At 34.2% G+C, this 20,082-nt stretch overlaps 1 long non-coding RNA gene across 1 annotated transcript; it reads right to left on the bottom strand.

Annotated features, from left to right (window-relative positions):
• Positions 1-313: 313 nt before the first annotated feature.
• On the bottom strand, positions 314-2,891 carry LOC112772607 (uncharacterized). The gene is made up of 2 exons (XR_003187573.3): positions 2,410-2,891; positions 314-856 (listed from the first exon to the last, which is right to left on the bottom strand). It is a non-coding gene; the product is annotated as an uncharacterized lncRNA (long non-coding RNA).
• Between the last annotated feature and the right edge of the window lie 17,191 nt (positions 2,892-20,082).

Here is a 20,082-nt window from a genome sequence, read left to right as displayed (position 1 = left end):
TAATAACATACTAAAGTCTCAATAAAATACCTTAGGAAACAGTATACCCATTGCGAAATAGTGCATCTCACAATACCGCTAGAATTCACAGTTGAACCCTCCCAACCCGCCAGTACATAGATAAATTACATATCGGGAGCAACCACTCCAAGCACATTAATTGTTATGTCACCTATTCTGTTTCGATATCTAGGCTTATCAGCCTCAAGGACATTGACCTTGATATGGATACCATCTAAGGCTCCTAGGCAATTCTAAAATCCAAAAAAAAAAGATCAATTAACTCAATCCTAAACCACACCAAGCATATCAGGTTTAATAGCATTAGCAAGATAAATTACCTTGAACCATTTCCATCGTTCATCCATTTTATCCTGGCTAAATGGTTGAGGTTTCTTTAAAAAGAGATTATGATATCTCAAAATAGCAAGCAATACATCATTAAATGGCCTACTAATTGTTTCTTTAGATCTCAGAAATTGTCTCTTTATTTCTAATTTTGACGTCATGTGCTATAATATGTAAAAATATGGCAACCATTTCTTCTACACCTATATTCCTACTTGGTTCTAACATTCCAATCCCTCTAAGCATATTACACAATGCATAAAACGCATGTCTATCCATTCTTGTGTTTTCTATACATGCTAGATCACTAAAATAAATAATCCTATAATTACTAACATCCCTTACTACTTGCCTACTATAACTATGATTCCATTTTCTTTTCTTTTTTCTCAATTGCGATATAGTCAAAACATAGCAAATCGTCAACAACTTAACCATAAGGTTATTCATTAGTTCGAAACGTAAAATCAAGCAGGCAATAATTCTCATCTTTTGTTTGGGATCCATTCTGTCAAAAAAGAAAAAAACATTAAAATATTTAGCTAAAAAATCCAAACTTTATAAATCAATTCAAATATACAATACATAATACAGATCTTACAATTCAGTTTCATTTTCAAGTCATATATGCAATACATATGAGTGCTACTTCAGTCTAGAATTGAAAATTACACTAATTAAAACAAAGTTTCTTCATTTTAATAGATGTATCACTAATAACTTCACCGTCATACCATAAGCAACAGGTCAAGCATACTACAATATAAACATATATATATATATATATATATATATATATATATATATATATATATATATATAAATCAAAACCAGTCCGATAGACAAAAACAATCAACCATCAAGGCTATAAATAGTGCACCAGAGTATTATGACATATTTTAACTTGTTACCATGCTAGTACACATAAACAATATATTTATATAAATAGGAGCACATAATGCTTAATGCAATAGACCAATAATCAGAGTAACATAACATATTATTCTAACTTAATGCACATCAAACTTTACCATGAATTTTCACTTGCCCTGCAAATTAAATTTCAAGTTATTTGGCCTTGGCCATAAAGATAGCACTCATTGCAACAAGAACATTATGCCGATGCTAATATCTATCATAAGTTCCTAGTTGACATATATTCGTCTGGCTTTTTACATACATTTTACATTCACGAAACATTTAATTTCATTAACATACTTAACCATATTATTTATCACGAGAATGAGACAATTAAGCAGGAAAGAAAGCTTTTGATGTAAATAGGGGAAGAGACTGCTCACATTGCCTACAAAGACTAACCAAACATCTACTTCCTCTCTATTGCTCTGACTTGCACTAGCAGTAGCAGGATCTATTTGGAGATTATAAGAATCAATAACAAAAACAATAGGTTCAAGGAAAAAAAACTGTCATAGAAACTCTTGCACATTAATAAGCACCACATGCAATTGCTAGAAGAGGATGAAAGAGATAAGAGGGAAAATCAGCATCACAACATATCCTTCTCCATATTGGAACATTTAAAAGCTTTAAGCAATGAGGCACCAAAGCACCCCTTGACAATTTTTCCAATCAAGTAAGTTAAGCATTAACCAAACATCATTCAAATTTTATTTCATTTAAACAACTGGCAAAATCATAACATATAATTCTCAATCAAACCAGCTTAGAAGATCCTTTCCCAACCTCTAACTGAAATATTTCAGTCATAGTCAACAAATGTATAGATTACACAATGCTAGTCCAAGCAACAAGCCAAATCCTAATTAGCTAGTTTACTAACTAAGAAATCATTAACGGGAGAAGTTAGGCCCCACCAAAACAAAATAACTAGTACTAATTTCAGCCAGCATTGAGCACAGCATAGCCCATTCAACCTAGCTCAAGCCAAATGCAAATCATTTTCTAGAAAACAAAATACACTGTTACGAATCAAAATATGCAATTGATTTACCATAACACTATTCAATTGTAAGCAACACAACATCCACAGAGAAACCTAATTAAATTTCTAAAAAATAAAAAATTTTCCAACTGCACCTTGGCGACACGAAATCCTTAACTTAAGCTTCCTCACTCTGAATTCGTTGTTGTCTTCATCATTGCAGTTCAATCTGCAGCCGCACCTTGGCGACACGAAGAAGTTATCGAGCGGGAACGAAGTTGAAGTGAATCCAACGGAGAAATCGAGCTCATCGCCCTTACGCACGACCTCGGAGTGGCAGAAGAGGAAACACGAACGCAAACAAAACAAGCGTAGAAGCAGTGAATCTTCCTTCTAGAATGAGGTGCGCGGTGGTCGTGCAAATCTAAATCGGCGGTGAGGCGAAGCCGACACCGGTGGAGCCTCCATGAATTTGGGCACTGCTAGGGTTTGGTTTTCATGGACGATGGGCTCTGCTAGGGTTTGGTTTTCTGATGAAATGAGAAGGAAAAATATGAAGAGGAAGGGTTAAGGTTAGTTTAGTAAGGAAAATTTAGTCTTTTTACTTTATTATACACATTCCATTCCTATTGGAATTAAAGATAACCAGGAGAAAGATGGGAATAAAATTGGTGCTATTTTGATTCCAGGGAATAAAAGTTACATGGGAATATATTTTTAACTTTGAAACAAACATGGGAATACGATATTCTCATCTAAATATTTGTGGAAATATTCTAATATTCCCCAACCACACACACCCTAAGAGTTTTTCACATGAATATGATCAACTAAGATGGGGATTCTCTAAATTTTATAGAGCAACTTGGCAGAACTTGCAAGAATGACAAATTAAAGTAGAGCTTTCAAAGACTAACTAGTTGCAAGTTTTTCAGCAATGCTAGAAAATGATGGCAAGCAATTGAAGATTTTGATCTTTTTTTATAGACATCGGGACATAAATCCCAAAAAGAAAGAAAACTAGACAGACATTATCCTAGAGAAAGTAGTTTCAATGAAGTTTCCATGAAAACTTAAATAAATACACGAGGGAATAGAGAAGAAGAACTGACATCCCAACTAAAGCTCATGTCCTTGTCATGCCAATCTATCTGCACAAGCATTCGCTTCTCAAAACTCATGGACGATGTTCTAATTGCTTGGCCTACTGCAATGATCTTTAATAGCCAAAACTAATACTCTTGTAGAGTGTAACTCTATGGTTTTTTGAAGGCAAAGACTTACTGCTATTTTAGAATCCACCTTCATGCAAACATTCATGTGTCCAAGGTCTAGAGCTAAGTCCAATCCTAACAGAATACCTCAAACATCTTCTAAAGTCACCGTAAAGTTACCTAGATTTGCACTACAACAAGACAAAAATTGCCTTCATGGTCTCTTAATATACATCTGCAAGCCTCCTGACCGTCTTTTGTAATAGAGCCATCAGAATTGAGCTTAATGAAGGTAGAGTTTGGGGAGATCCAACATATTTGTTTTTCAGCAAAGCACCTAACCTTTTTTCTTGCACGAACTATCTCCTCATGCACTGAGTTATAATCTTTAGCTAAGTGGACATCCAAATCATGGATCTTACTTTCATCTACTTCATTGTCCCTCTAAAAAATATACTTGTTGTGGCGATACCAAAGAAAGCATAGGGTGCAAATATACAATCAGGGAAAGAGTAGTTGACTAAAGAACGTATCGGAACTCAATGAAGCGTCAATTCTCATCCACGTATTCTTTGGGACTTTGCAATCGCGAAGGACATGGAGCAAAAACTCTGAAGAAGAACCAAAAATCAGACAAGTATCCTCTTGGGTCATGTGCCTGCAAGCTTGAACCTCATTTGTCAAAAGGACTTCATTAGCACCTAGCTAAAGAAAGGTGTGCATCCTTTGGGGATTCAATTTTCCAAATTCTAAAAAATAAATCAGCCCTAGTGTAACACTCCAACTTTTGACACGTCATGACCAATGGCAATTGTTTAGGTGTTACTTATCGTAAGGACCTACTTAGCTCTAGACTTGGGTTTCATAAGCAAATGGTAATATAATCCTTTATCGGTTCAACGTAATTAACTTACTTATCATGAAAAATCATTTAGTTGTTCGCAAGGTTAATACTTAAGGTCATATCACAAATAAATACATGGTAATAGCAAATATCATATATACATATATACAAATATACACATGAGTTAAGTTTGGAGATACATGTCATTCTTCATAAACCGATAAATACACCAAGATATGTATACATATACAAAAGAGGAAGTCAGTCCTAACCCTCATACGGGTTTTCTAAACTGGAACCAAACTACTAAGTGGTCCTACCCCTCTAAAAGTACTACAAAAGCGAGGAAAAAGTAATATTACTGATCATCAAAAGGAGTAAAAAGTTAGCTAGGTCAATCTCCGGAATGGTCTTCATCTAGAGTGAACACGTATGGCATGCCAGGATCGAAACGTGGACGATGTACCAAAACTCAAAACTCAATGGACTCCTTTGCCGATCCCATCTGGGGAGGGGGAAAAAGAAAGAGAAGAAGGGTGAGAACCTAGAGTTCTCAGCAAGGTAAAAATGAGAACCTAAGGTCTTTGTCTCTAAGTTGTCGTGAAACAGAAAAATAGAACAAACACAAAAACACAAGGCACAAAATATATACAACAAGTAAATAGAATAAACAATCAAGAAATGGCAATAAATAATTCACAAGAAATTCATATGCACAAACAAGATGATGCGTGCCTGTTCCTAGCGCAGGCCATGAGCTCATGCGTCGATTATTTACCCGCAACTTGATGTTACTCGGGGCGAACACCAAATATGGTTTCTTTACCGTGTCAATTAGGCACAATTATCATCATGGGCGAAACCATATCAATTAGGATATCTTGCATCATGGTAAGAGACAGGCTATTAATTAGGCGAACATTCCCGCATCAGCAATCTCAGGCTATCAGTTAGGCGGGCACTTCCACTTTAGCAATTTGGCATAAGGCCCATTCAATATACAATTCTCAACTTTTGTTTCATTCATTGTTTCTCGTTTTCTTTTCTTTTCTTTATGCCTCCACATCACCATTTACTTATACGTACCTCCGCATCACCGTTTTATCATACATACCTCCGCATTACCATTTAATTACACAACCCTCTGCATCACCATTTAACATCAACTCTTTTAATATAAAACCTATCCTTTCCTTTTCCTTTAACTAAGGACATGTATGCTGCCAAATCTAGACATGCTCATTTGGATTGAAATTAAATTTTAATCGTATTTGGATTTTAATTGGATTTGGCGGCAAACTTAATGAAAATCTGATACTGCCTTAAGAAGATTTAGAAAAATACAACAGGTAGCTCTGTTTTTAAAAAATTTATGATAAATCCAATTCTAATCCGATACTTCCAAATTTTGGTGAGAATATACTTAACATCCCCAAGTTTTAGAAAAAATAAGTTCCAGATCCATAGCACCTCGTTTGGTTAATTAAATATCAGTTGGAAGAGTTGTCCTGCTCAGCTTCCAAGAGACATAAATAACTCTAAAAAATAGAAATGGATATGAAATTTGTACTCATTTAAAATAGACTGGTAGGTCTTTAAAATTATTTTGGAAGCAACTCAAAATTCTAAATAAATCAAAAGTTATAGTAGCTGGAAGTTGGTACTGCAGAACCAGAAAACCAGAAAATTCTGCAACAACCACTAAACTTCAAAAATTCATATCTTCCAAACCACTTGGCCAAATTCCCTGAAATTTTTATGGAGTAATATTGACTTCTTGAAATTTGATAGAAAAATGGATTGATTGGAAAATCATGTCTATATTTCTCCCAGTTTTTATTTTAAGTTGCTGTCTAATCTGTTTAAAAATTTCTGCAGCAAGGCTTCTAGATTTTCACTAACCAAATCCGACCACCTAAGTTCCTAACTCATACCAATCAACAATTCTCATTATTTATTATCATTTCTACAAGAATTATGCTCTAATTTCACCCAAGAGCATCAGATCCATAAATATCAAGAATTTATACGATTAACATAACATGATCACATTTTCACAACATTAAAAATATGCACTACATTCAGCAATAATAATTCAGCCACTTAACAGAATTTTCAGCAGCATCAATCAAGTTAACTCGTCACTATCAATCAAGATTACATCTAAAAATTATCCATAAATAATTTATATTCCAAAGCCTTACCTCTTTTTGAAGTTAAAAATTCTATTTCTGCTTCTTCCCTGAATCAAAACTCTAGCCACACAGAATTGGAGCTTCGGACTCTCCTCCAAGGTCAAATGGCCGACCTCAACTTGAGCAAGAGAAGAGTTCTTGTTTACGGTTACTACTGTTCTAGCAAGAATTAAAATTAGAACGGCAGTAGTGGAACAAGGGGAAGAATAGAATTTCTTTCTTTGAATTTTGAAGAAGAGGAAAAAGAAAAGTTGTTGGTTCTCACCTAGCAAGGATGCTTTGAAGATTCAAAGTGGTGAGAGGTGGGCGCCTATCTTCTTGATGTGGATTGCTCTTCCATCCATTCCAGCTTCATTTTGCTCTCTTCTTTGTTCTTTTCCTTTGTTTTGTGCGTGTCTTTGATTTGAAGAGGATGAAGAGCATTAGATTCATTAGGTGGAAGAAAAGGAAGTGGGGTGAGATGGTGCAGAGGCTTCGTGTCTTCTCTTTGTTTCAACACAGCATCAATTCAAGTCTTGAGGAGGTGTAACCAAAGTTCCAAATGGTGCTGAGAGGGAAGGCAATCAGGGTTGGGCTTAATTAAGGGAAGCTTGGTTCAGTTGAACTAAGAAAAGGAAAAGAAAATCGTGACTTTGAAAGAGAGGAAGAAAAAGCCAGGTTAATAGTTGATAGTGCATTTAGGATAATTTCTCTGTTAATTCACTACTTATAAATTAGTAAGAGGTAGTTAATTTTAAAAGAAATAAATTAACTGTAGCGGTAATTATCTAATTACCAAGATTCGTCACTCAGAAGCACTAAAAAAAAAGTTTTAGCGCTAAGTGTTTTAATTTTAATTCGTTATATATATATATATATATATATATATATATATATATATATACCTATGCACATCAGTGAACGTTGTAAATAATGAGGAATCACAGGTCTCGTGGGGTAGGGTGGTTACACCTAGAATTCTCAGGGGCATTTAAGAATTCACGCTACTTAATCATCCCCCAAGATTTCTTCTAGAGCCTTCAAGGATGAGAAAATAGGGACCCAGTCCTCTCCTAAAACCTCCTCAATTTTACCTAAATCCCATTTGACATTTGCTGTATATTCACTGACTATGTTGTTCAGAATATCCTCTAATATATCTGGTTGAGCAAAGTCTTCAAGTTTATTCACGCTCGGAATCCAATAATCTTTCCAAAATCGAGTGCTATCACTATCACCGATCCGCTGTACCAATTTCATTTCAAATTTAGGCCACACTTGAGCGATACCCTTCCAAGCATTTGAACAAGATTGGAACTTCTTGACAATGGACATGGTATTCTCCTCACATTTATATTTTCTTCTAATTACCTTGACCAAAAGAGCATTCCTATTTTGCACCAAATTCCATACTAATTTCATGATATTAGCATCATTTACTACTCTGGCTGGTTTAAAACCCAAGCCGCCAATTTTTTTTGGCAAACACAGTTTCTCCCAACTAACTAAATGGACCTTCCTACCAGCACTGCTGCTTCCCCACACAAAGTTCCTGCAAACTTGATCAATCTTATCATACAAACTCAGTGGCAGTCTCATTGTTTGCATGAGATAAAAAGGGATAGTTATTAACACTGATTGGGCCAAAGTGACCCTGTCCGCAAGAGAGAGATTTTGTGCCTTCCAAGTGTTAAGCCGATATGTCATTCTATCAAGGATGAACTGAAAATCTTCTTTTTTTTTTGTACATTCATGAAGCAAGGGGACTCCCAACTATTTATCCAAATTTGACGTTAGCCTCATCCCTAAAGATCTACTCAATTCTAGCTTCCTTTCCAAACCAAACATACGTTGTTAGAGAAAAAGACACTTGATTTCTCATAATTTACCTTTTGACCTGAACTTCGACAGAATAAGTCCAAAATTCCTGTCACTATCTTAACCTGATCTAGGAATGCTTTTCCAAACAATAATATATCATCTGCAACGCAAAGGTGGGATAGATCTGGACCACTTCTATTGAGGACAATTGGTTCCCAAAGTTTGTACTTTACTGCCACTAAGATGATATGAGATAATATCTCCACACATAATACAAATAGGTAGGGCGACATGGGATCTCCCTATCTAATACCTCTGGTTGGAAGGAAGGAACTAGATGGGGGCACCATTCTAAAGGACTTTCATATCTGCTGACGTGTAGCATTACACAATCAAATTAATAAAACTCTCTGGTAGACCAGCTTCGATGAGAGTATCTTGGATAAATTGCCAGTTTAATCTATCATATGCCTTCTCTAAGTCAATCTTGATCTCCATATATCCAACCTATCCTTTTTTATCCTTATTTTATGAATAACTTCCTTAGCAATTAGAATATTATCTGCGTTTTACCTCCTCAGAACAAAATTGCACTGAGATAGACTAATAAGCTTCAGCATAATTACTTTAAGCTTGTGAAAAATGATTTTAGTGATCAGCTTATACGTAACGTTGCATAATCCAATCGGCCTAAACTGACTACAAGATTCTGGGTTGTCCTTTTTCGGAAGAAGGGAGATGAAGGTGTTATTGACTGCCTTGATTTCCTCATGATCTACGAATATTTTCTTCACCCACTCTGCCAAAGGCCATTTAACCGATCAGTTACTCTGGTAAAATATCGGAGGTAGGCCATCGGGTCCTGGAGCTTTCCAAGCACCCATAGCAAAGAGGGAGAAGAAATCTCTTCATTGGTTACCATACTATCTAGTCGACTTCTCTCCTTGCCAGTCAACGGAGGAAACAAGTCAGGTGCCTCCAACTTCTCATAAGGCATATCCTCTATGTATAAATTGCGAAAGTGTTGTTCCAAGATCTTTAAGTTGTTGGGAATCATTTATCCAAACTCCTTTATTATTCTTTAACATAGTCACTTTATTCCTCCTCCTTCTAGAAGTGGCAATGTTATGGAAGTAGGAGTTATTTTATCTCCAAAGTTAATCCACTTACATCTTGAGCACCGCTTCCAGTAAATCTCTTTCTGAATCAGCACTGTCTCTAGCTACTTCCATAGAGAGGATTGCAAATTATCTAGGAAAGGGTTTACTTCAAACCGAAGAGAAGCAGCAATGCCATCCAATCTTGCAAACAGTCGGGATTTCCTTTTGAACAAGTTCCCAAATACGTCTTTGTTCCAATGCTTGGCTGCCTCCATAAACTTTGAAATATTTTCATTCAAGAGCCCATTTTTCTTCCAGTTACTCTCCAAAAATTTCTTAAATTTCGCATGTTTTCCAAACTGCAATAAATCTAAAAAACCGAGAAGAAGATCCGCCACTTAACTCACCAAAATGAAGAAGAATAGGAGCATGGTCAAACTTTAATTTCAGAAGATGTTTCACTACTCTTTATTAAATTTTTGGGACCATGCATCGTTAGTAATATATCTATCTAGTCTTCTTCTAATTGATCCTCTTTGTCAAGTGAAAGGTTGGCCTTGAAACCCCATATCTTGTAACTGACATCCTAAGAGACAATCTGCAAAGCATTATTAGTCTCTTGATAGCTGAGAGTTATCCCCTGTGTCTGCCATTGATAACACACTATTAAAGTCACCAGCCACACACCATTCACCCTGTAAGGAATCATCAATTCTCAATAAGCCTTCCCACAGAGCAGACAGGAGCCTAAGATGAGGGAAACTATAAACCACCATCAAGTGCTAAAACTGATCTGTACCATACGCTACCTTCAAATGTACAAACTATCTATGAGACTCAATAACATCAACCTTTCAGCTATTAGAGTTCTACAGTATCCAGATGCCTCTGGAAAAACCAACTCCTTCTTCAAGATGCCAGTTTGAAAACCCAAACTTTCTAGTAATATTACCTGCTTTTGCACCAGAGACATGCGTTTCAAGCAAGCAAACGAGGTTAGCATGGTATCTACAACACAACTCTCGCATTGAATTGGAAAAACCCTTACTTCCAAAACTCACTTACAGAGGAAGGAATATGAGACATAGTCAATTTTGACCAAAACTGTGAGCTTTGGTGGGTTGCTCTACCACCATACTCGATGAATTATCCCCAACAGGGGTTGGAATGCTCATTGACGATGCAGCTATCCCTACCCCAAGTGCACCTGGGTCTGGTGGGTTTGCTGCCGTGAGCTTCGACCCATTCCTATAGTGAATTGCTTCCACCACTACGAGATATTCCTAGGATGACAAAGGTGTTCAAACGTATGGGATACCTCCCAAAGCTAACGCATCATCTCCCACCAAATTTCTTACATTTTTAAGCATTTCCAGCATCGCCCAATAGTCTTCTTTTTTTTATCAATTCCTCTATTTGATTGGATGTGATTACTTCCTTACCTTTCTTTCTTGCAGTATCTAAAATTTGAGTGCTTCCTTTTCTCATACCTGCGCTATCATTCATTACAGTTTTACTCTCCTTCTAACCGATCTGAGGTTGGCTTTTACTAGATGGGCCCATTTTTGGGGTAGATTATTTTTTTGATCTATTTGGGACATTGACTTGAGGTTGTTTAACCCCTCCGTCCATTTTTTGTGCTTGAACATAATCTGAGAGATGAGCCTCCTCATTTTCTAAAATCTAAAAGCGCGATCTAGAGCCATGCGTCTTTTTTTTCCTAGGTTAGTAGCATCCTTATTACGAGTCAGACTTTGTTGGGCTTTTTTCACTAACATCCATGGCCCAAACATACTAGAAGTTTTCTCTATCTTTGTATTATCTATTGCTCCTGAGTTTTCTCTGTCTTTGTATTATCTCTTGCTCCTAATTTTTTGGAGTTTGCATCCATAGTCTTTGTTGATAGGGCATCTGAGTGTGGAACCAAACTAGAATTATCCACTCCCTCCAATTGAGGAGAAACAGTTGGGGCTTTCTCAGTCAACCCCGGTGACAACTCAATATCCTTCCCCTGATTTTCTTCCTGACAAGCTTCAGTATATGGCCATACTTGCCACAGCCAAAGTATATCAAGTGCAATCCTTCATATTCAACTCTAAAATCTCGTCACAACACCTAAATTTCTAGTACCAACTTTTGCCTGAGATCAATTGACGCACAAGCGCGCAAACTTTCCCCTAGAGTGGATGGAAGTATTTTGGTCTACTTTTAACATTGTACTAATTTTTTCTCCTGCTCTCCAGAGAAATTTTTTAGTATATAATTCTACCAGAAGTTCTGAGATTCTTACTCACACTGCTAATTTTTCCATTGCCTCCCTAGACGGTTGAAACAGGGGTCTTTGACGATGCACTAAAAGATATTGATCTACTAGTTGCCAAGGTCCTTCAAAGGGTGCATGTTGATAATTTCCTCCATCCATAAACCAAACCAGAAAGAAATTCCATGTGAGATCAATGATCTTCGCCTCCCTATTCCAAGACCAAACTCGCTTTATCTATGACTCTATTTCCCGATAACCAAGGCTTTTTCTGAGTAATTTAACAATTAGTGAACACTTCCATTGTTTACACCAATTCTCGTACTCTTCTAATAACACCTGACTATAGGTTTTGGATCGAAGGGAGCCTGAGCCTCATAGGGAATATCCTTAGTCTCACATTGGTTATAGTCTTCGGCCACTAGTTGATAGATATTTTCCTATGATAGCACCATTCCAGTACCATCCTGCAGCAAGCTATTCTTATACGAGCATGCCCCAGTCCAGGCACCTGTTTCGTTCACAACTGTAGTTGGCGTATTCTCTTCAGTGACCATATCCATCATAACTTTCTTAGAGGTTATTTTCTCCACCTGCATGTTCACCTTATCCCCAGCCTCTACAGATTCAGTTTCTACATCTGGCAAAGATTCATCTCCATTTGGTTTGGTTTTCTTGATCCTTTGCAATAGTATATTTTCTTGGGGTGAATGCTTCTCCGACGTAGTTGCCGGATTGCTTTCCATTCTTTCTTTCTAAATAGAAAACAAAGAAGAAGCACGAGGAGAGAACCAAGCCTAGGACCCGCGATAGCAGAGGGAAGGCAGAGCAAGTGACAGTAGGGGTGGCTGAACCTCCAGCGATGATGGCGCAGCAGAGCACAGCAGGGCGGGAGAGACATCAATGCCTTGGACCCACGACAACAACGACAGAACAGGTGTACAACGATGATGAGAGAGAAATGAAACCCTTGCCCGGAGATGACGAGAGATCAGAGGAACCAGAGCTTAGGACCTACGATGGCAGAGAGAAAGCTCATGGATACACAAAAATGATGGGAGAGCAACATAGGGCTGGCTCAATGTTGACGGAACGGCTGAAACCCAACAACAACAGCGAGGCAGAACCCCAATAACAGTGGCGCGGCAAGCCCTAACAGAGAGACAGATTTCGGTCATTATTATTATTATTATTATTATTATTATTATTATTATTATTATTATGTGCATGTGTAGAAGTATGTATAAAAATGTGTACTCACAAGTAAATTCATATAATAAAATTTTGAACTTTCTATAATGATGATCACTTGAAGTGCAAAAATAATATTTTTCTTTTATGATACCATAATTTAATATATTTATTCACGAACTATTTCAAAATCTAATCAAATACATTTAATATTTCTTTACAATGTTCAATCGACGATTATGATCGTGGTCAAATTTAATTAATAATGCAATAGCTCATAATAATTATAATAGTATATAATAACGAAGAGTGTTAGGGAACTAGTAGTTATTGTGATTTATAATCATCAATTAGCTATCAATAATATTTTTAATGGTGTGAGATTATATCTAATGATATAAAATTACTCATTTTTCTTTTGTTAATTAAATGTTGACCAAATTTTAACAAAAATATTCGTCCCCTAAATTTTTTACTTAAATGTCTTGCTAAAATGAGTCGTAAGACCACATTTTAAAGATATTATAAAAAAAATATTGCAAAAAATTATTAAAAAGAACATTTTTATATTTTATACGTATTAAATATATAAAAATTTAAAAAATTTGTATGATCAATACAATATTTTTAGTTTAAGACCATTTAAAAATAAAAATAAAATTAGTCACTAAATTAACTATTATGTATTTATATATAAATACATATATTATTTAACTCATTTTTAATGTATATTTTATATTTTAATCTGTATTTTATATTAATAACTCATTTTAATAGTTGATTTTAATATAAATCTAATATTATTGTTTAAAAAATGTTACCTAAAAATTGAAAAAAAATTGTCTTTTATCTTAGACAAAGAGTTTGTTTAGGTGAATTTTTAAGAAAATATCTTTTTTGAGTTTTTTTTTTCTTAAATATTTAATAAAAAAATAAGTAATTTTATGTTTGAATATTTCATATAAAAAAATATTTTTATCTATCAATTATATTGAATATAATAATATAAAAATATTTTTTTGTTTATTTATTATATAAAAAATATCTTTTTTAAGAAAAAATCTTTTAAAAAAATATAAATTGTAATTTTTTAAAAAGTATAATTTTTTATTCTTTTAGTACTTTTATTTTTACTACTAAAAATTTATTAATTACACTAAAAAATAACAAATATATATATATTTTTATTTAAGAAATATTTTTTTTACCAATTTAACGACGTATACAGAAACACAAAGCATTGGACTTAAGATAACGCCTCAAGAATATACAAGTGAAAACATTACTTAAAGATTAAAAACTGTTATCTTTTCCGTTGAATATACAAGTGAATATATAATGCAACCCATGAAAGTCCCTACCAAATATATACCATCCATTATAAGCGTTGTTTTTTGGGTAGAATCTACTTCTCTTTTTTTTATAGAGATGTTAAAATAATATTATTTTTTTTTATTTATAAAATATATACTCTCTTCTCTTATAATTTTTAAAAAAAAAATTATCTTTAATCCATTTTAAATTTTTTGTATTAACTAACGTTAATTTTATTTATTTTTTACAAAAATATCATTTAACAAAAATTTTATTTTTCGAAATACCCGTTAACAAATTATTTTCTATTAATTAAATTGTATTATAATAAAATATTTTTTAATTTTTTTAGGAAAATCTGAAAAGAAAGCCATACGGAGAAAGAGAAGTATAGATTCTCCAAGAACAACCTTCAAAAACAAGGGTGAATGTCATTTGTATTTTTGAAAAAAATAATTTGTTCTTATAAAAAAATAATTTAATCGTTAAAAATTTTTAAAATAAAAATTAATAAAAATATCATTTAATTAGTAAAAAATAATTTTTAAAATGTATTTTGATCAAAAAAAATTTAATCACAAAAGAAAAGAAAATTTTGCTAAAAGATATATATATTTTTAAAAAATAGTTAAAATTAACGTTAGTCAACACAAAAAAAATTAAAATAGATTAAAAAATTTTTTTAAAAAAATTATAAAAAAAAAGAGTATACATTTTACCAATAGAAGAGAAAAAAATATTATTTTAACATCTTTTAAAAAAGAAAAATATAATTTTTTTTATTTTTTATGGTGAATAATAATATACAACTCTTTAAGAGTAACTTTTTCTGCTGACATAGAACCCTTTAGAAACGTTGCATCTGTCATAAAAATACACTAGAAAAAAAGAAAATTGACACATATCACTCTATAAATTTGTCACAATAGAAAAATACAAAAAGAGACAAAACTTTTAACTAATAAAGTATTAAAGTTTTACTTATTAAAATAGATATGGTCACAAAAAAAATAAATATAATAAGGTTTAAGGTTTGAAATACATATTTTTATGTTCGCTAAAAATACATATGTCAATCTACTTGCACATTTCTTCTCTATGTTTTGGCATACTTCTTAGTTTGTAAATTTAATACTAGCTAACTACTCTAAATATAATAATATACTCAACAAAGGTAAGAATACTTCGTACATACAAAAACAAAAATGTCAAATTAATAGGCGTTTACAATAATAAACATAATTAAGAACTCCTAAAACAAGAAGTTAGAAAATTACATATGATGACTTTAACTTAGAGTATGAACCTTTTTAACTCAAGTTGGCATAGCTTATTCACATATTCATGGTCATCATTTGAAACATGAGTTGATACAAAGGGAGTATGAACTTTTAGTTTTCTTCTTAGACAAAAAAAAAATCTTGTTATTCAACTCTTCGATTCAAGAGTAAGAGTCTTGTGAAACCAACAAAAGTTTATCTAGCAAAGTAAATTTAAAGTAAATTTTACTCCGAAATCAACTATTTAAATTTTAAAAAGAGTCTCACTAGTTAGAGAACTAATGAGGTATCTATACAATGGTTACAATGGGTTGTTTGTTAAGCCCAATATGAATTAAAAATGAGGATTAAACCCTTTTTACCCTAATTAACCTAAATGCCTGTTCAGTTTTGTTTAACCCCTAATTTTAATTTTTTCCCAATTCCCCTATTTTGAATGGAAGGACATGCTACCACCCAAAACCCCCCATTGTCGCCGCTGAACATCCCGGCCCCAGCAGCCGCCGCGTGACCTGCGAACTGCGTCCCTGCTGCACAGGACTTCAGGGGCCAACCTCCATCGCACCCGTCCTCCATTCCTGGCAGCAATTGCTGTGCACGGCTGAGCATCCCCGTCCAAGTTGCCACCGGACACAGAGCCTCCGTCGCGCGCCACCGCCCTCGCTGGAAGCAACCCGTGAGCAACGTCACGATTGAATACCCGGCCGCTCCATCCCCGCGCGATCTGGAACCCCAATCTGCACCGATGCGACTTGCATCACCCACCGTGGTTCGCGCTCGCCATTTTGTGTCAGCCGGTAGCCTGGGTCCTCCTCCTGCATGACCGTTGGATGGTTCACGGTCTCGTTGGTGTGTCTGCCCGATCACACCTACCATCACGACGTTAACCGGTTAGTGGCTTGATGTCTTTTTCTCATGATTCCTGTTTATGCTGCTTCTAGTTCTTTATTATGTTTATATTGCTGAGTTGTTGGATTTGTCACACTGAAAACTTCACTTGCTGCATGATTATTGTGTGGGAACTTGTTGAATAAAATTGTGATGTGGATGGTTGCTTTTGATTTAATTTTTGCGCAGGAAAAATTGCAAAAGCTTGGTTCAAATATGTCCGGTTTTTTCCTCGCTGTGTGGACCATTGCATGCAATGCTACGTTAACCGGTTGACCGTTGTTGATCTCTAGTTGACACTGTATAGATGGTTACTTTAGCATGTTATTGGATGGTTGTTTTCTATCGACAAGGACTTATTTGCTTAACTAGTTATCATTTTTTTTGCAGGGATTTTTTTTATTTTCTTTTCCTGTTTAGCAATTAATCTTAGTATCTGAGTACTATTGTATATTCTCTGAGGAAGTGTAATTGTATATATGCTCGTCAAGTCGAGCTTCGTATTGCATAAGCCAATAAATATGAAACAGGTCTTCTTTTTCTATTTGATCATTTTTCAATATAACCTTGTTGCCGTGATTTATAAAGTATGATTTGTTTTTACTTTGCGGATATCTTGATATGCACATGATAAGTTAAAGCGCGAATATGTTGGTTAGTTAACCAAACCTTTGGATGGTCGATTTTGATGATGGTGAATGCTATTTTGATCTTAGTACATTATCAGCTTATTTGAACGAGTTGCTGTTTGATGGGTCTCTTCTTGTTGTAGGTAAGACAATGCATATATGATGCTAATTATATTAACCGTATTTAGTTTGAAGAAGTTCAAGTTAGATGTTTACTTTTACACATACGACTTACTTTACTTTTATTGTATACATATGACATCAAGAGAATAATTTTCTTATATTCGATGTTAATTTAGTTTATCTAACTATAGAACATATGTAGAAGATGTTAGTTGTGAAGGGTTCTAATTTTGTACTTCAAGAATGGAAAAGATATGGGTCCAGTAGTGCATATGGTTGTTCACTAAGATGTTTACAGTAGCCACGATGAATAAAACTGCGCAACCATGTAGTGTATCTCAGGAGTTGATATTATAACATATGTATGAATAAAATCACATGAAGCCATATAAAACCACAATAGTCACCGGTTCCTATTGCCTTTTTGTTGTTTTTTCCTTCAAGTGACTATGTTCTATTTCCAGAGGTCATGGAAGTGTGGATCCAATCCATTCAATTTGCTAATTTCTAATCTTCTAAGAAAGTTTGATTTTTCCATCAAAAATTACCAATCTTACCGAAAAACTACTGATCTATATCCTCTAATTTTTCAATTTGCTAATTATTCAATGAATTTTGGTTCCAATTTTTTCAAGAGGGAATCTAAGTTTGGATAGCAAATGTTCGAGCTTTTGCTTTTCAGTTATTTGAGTAAATTGAAACCAGCTTGTTCTACTGTCTTAGTTAATGTTGTTCATTTCTTTTTTCCCTTCTAGATTCTACATTCATGAGCTTGGTCTTATAGGTTCATCCTCACCATGTTGTTATGTAGTGGTAATCAATTATAGTGTTAAATTGAGCTTATTTTGTTCTCAGTTGAGGGGTGAAGAGAAAGATATTCATTTATTTAGCTTATTACTTGTCTGAATAAGACCTAGAGTTTTAACTGGAAACTAAATCATTTCTTAATTATGATTATGTGTACTGACTTTGGATATTAGTCTGAACAGAGTTTAAAGTTCTAGCTAGAAATCAATCATTGCTCTACCTTATTCCTAATTTCATACCTTGTTTGCATTTTGTAGTATATAGCATGAAATTTAATCTGTTTAATGTTTATGTATTTCTCATGCAATGAGTTTTAGTTGAATTTATTTCAGCATGAAAAAGTATTGGGGCCTTGTATAGTTTACAAACTTTTATGGTTGGCTTGCAGTTACAGACTTCCATATTGTAAGACAGATGGTGAAGATAGGATTTATTTGTGCTGTCAAATTACCCTTCTTTTGTAGTTTATGATTTTGTTGAGTCTTTACTATGAGTAGTGTACCTAAGAGACCTCATGATGAGACTGTACACTATGAAAGGGAGAAGAATGTTTGGCCAACAATTGAAGAAGGAAAGGTAAAGCCTGTCGTGTAGAAATACTTCCCTCTCTTTAAGGCAGCGGGGCACACTGCATCATAGAAAGCAGCCAACATATTGAGAAGATATTGCTTGCTCCATGAATGTCTTTGTTCTGTAATACTGAACAATGTAAATGACAACATACTATAGATCTTCTAACTTTATTAATCTTTATGCTATATATATGAACTCAAGAACCTTTAAAGCTATAATTTACAATAAAGAAAAATGTGTTTTTATTTGTGTGCAAGGGGTTGGCAAAAAGCACAAAGAACTGAATGTTTGAAAAGCATTAAAAAAGAAGACAAGAAAAAGGAGCATTAGATTGGACTATGTCTATTGTGGCCAAAAGTTGAAATAAAACAGCACTAAACTACTAGTCATAGTGAGACTGAAGCCAATATCCAACTTAGTTTTGCCATCAATTAATATACGTCAAATTGGTTAGAGACACGGAGCTACACTTTTTAATCTAATGTGGTTGCATGCATAAGGATACTGCTATTTTCTTGAATGTGTGGATAGGTGGCTATGGACTGAAAATAAAAATGAACATTCAGACTATTTTACTGATTGGACTATGTCTATTGTGGCCAAAAGGTGGCTGTGGGTTTTACTGATCTTTCAATGACAGAATTCAAAGTAAACAGCACCCTAATTCTCAAAACTCTTGGACTTGAAGAAGAAACGGTAGCATTTCCACTGGTAGCTCTTGTATTTGAAACATTAAGTGACCTCAATGCAGTCATCCCTGTGTTTAGATGAAAATATACCAAATTTGACAACAAAATAGATTGAAAGGTATTAAATCCTAAAAATATGCAGAAAAAACCAAATAGCAATTCCAAAGTTTTATCCAAGTTGCAATTCTGGACAGTTTTGCCCAACTTCTTTCCATATTGATCTATAAGACCATCATTTTTGTCCAAAAAGTTGAAAATAATCACCTTGTTTATTCTTCTGGAAATTATTTTTTCGTAATTGAGTAATCTTTTTATACAAATTCTTTGCTTCAATCTGTATTTAAGGGAAAACTCATATAATGAGTTACATAATTACTGCAAATAAAATAAGTACAACAAATCAAAGTCAACAGCATTGCCTCCATCTTTTAATACAATGGCAAATAACAGGTTACCATCAAAGATGCTAAAATCACTAAAGTTAATAGAATAACAATATATTACTCGAAGATTTTGCCATTTTGGTCACTAAAATTATCTCAGAGAGTTTTCCTTTTGGAACAATAATAATCATCTGGGATATCTCATTAATGTTTTAGACCATCTGCAACATGAATCTCAATTGTTGGAATATGGAGTTTAAACATTATTAAGTGATTGAAAAGTGGAGAAAATAAGAGGAAATAGTAAACAAAGGTGATTATCCAAGAGTAGAAAATCAAGAGGAACAACACTATCACCATGTTGTCATGCCTTGTAAACAAGTGCACCTCCATTTTTGAGAGAACCTATTATCAAACCAGCATCAAAACAAAGCATATGCCATATGCCAACCAGTTTCTCGAGCAGTACAAAGAGGAACATCAACACATGACAAGAATCATCATAACCAAAATAAGGCAAATACAAGGATATATTTGC

The sequence above is a fragment of the Arachis hypogaea genome, chromosome 18 (assembly GCF_003086295.3).
Source record: "Arachis hypogaea cultivar Tifrunner chromosome 18, arahy.Tifrunner.gnm2.J5K5, whole genome shotgun sequence".
Taxonomy (NCBI): Eukaryota; Viridiplantae; Streptophyta; class Magnoliopsida; order Fabales; family Fabaceae; genus Arachis; species Arachis hypogaea.
This window is presented reverse-complemented; position numbering and strand designations above follow the sequence as displayed.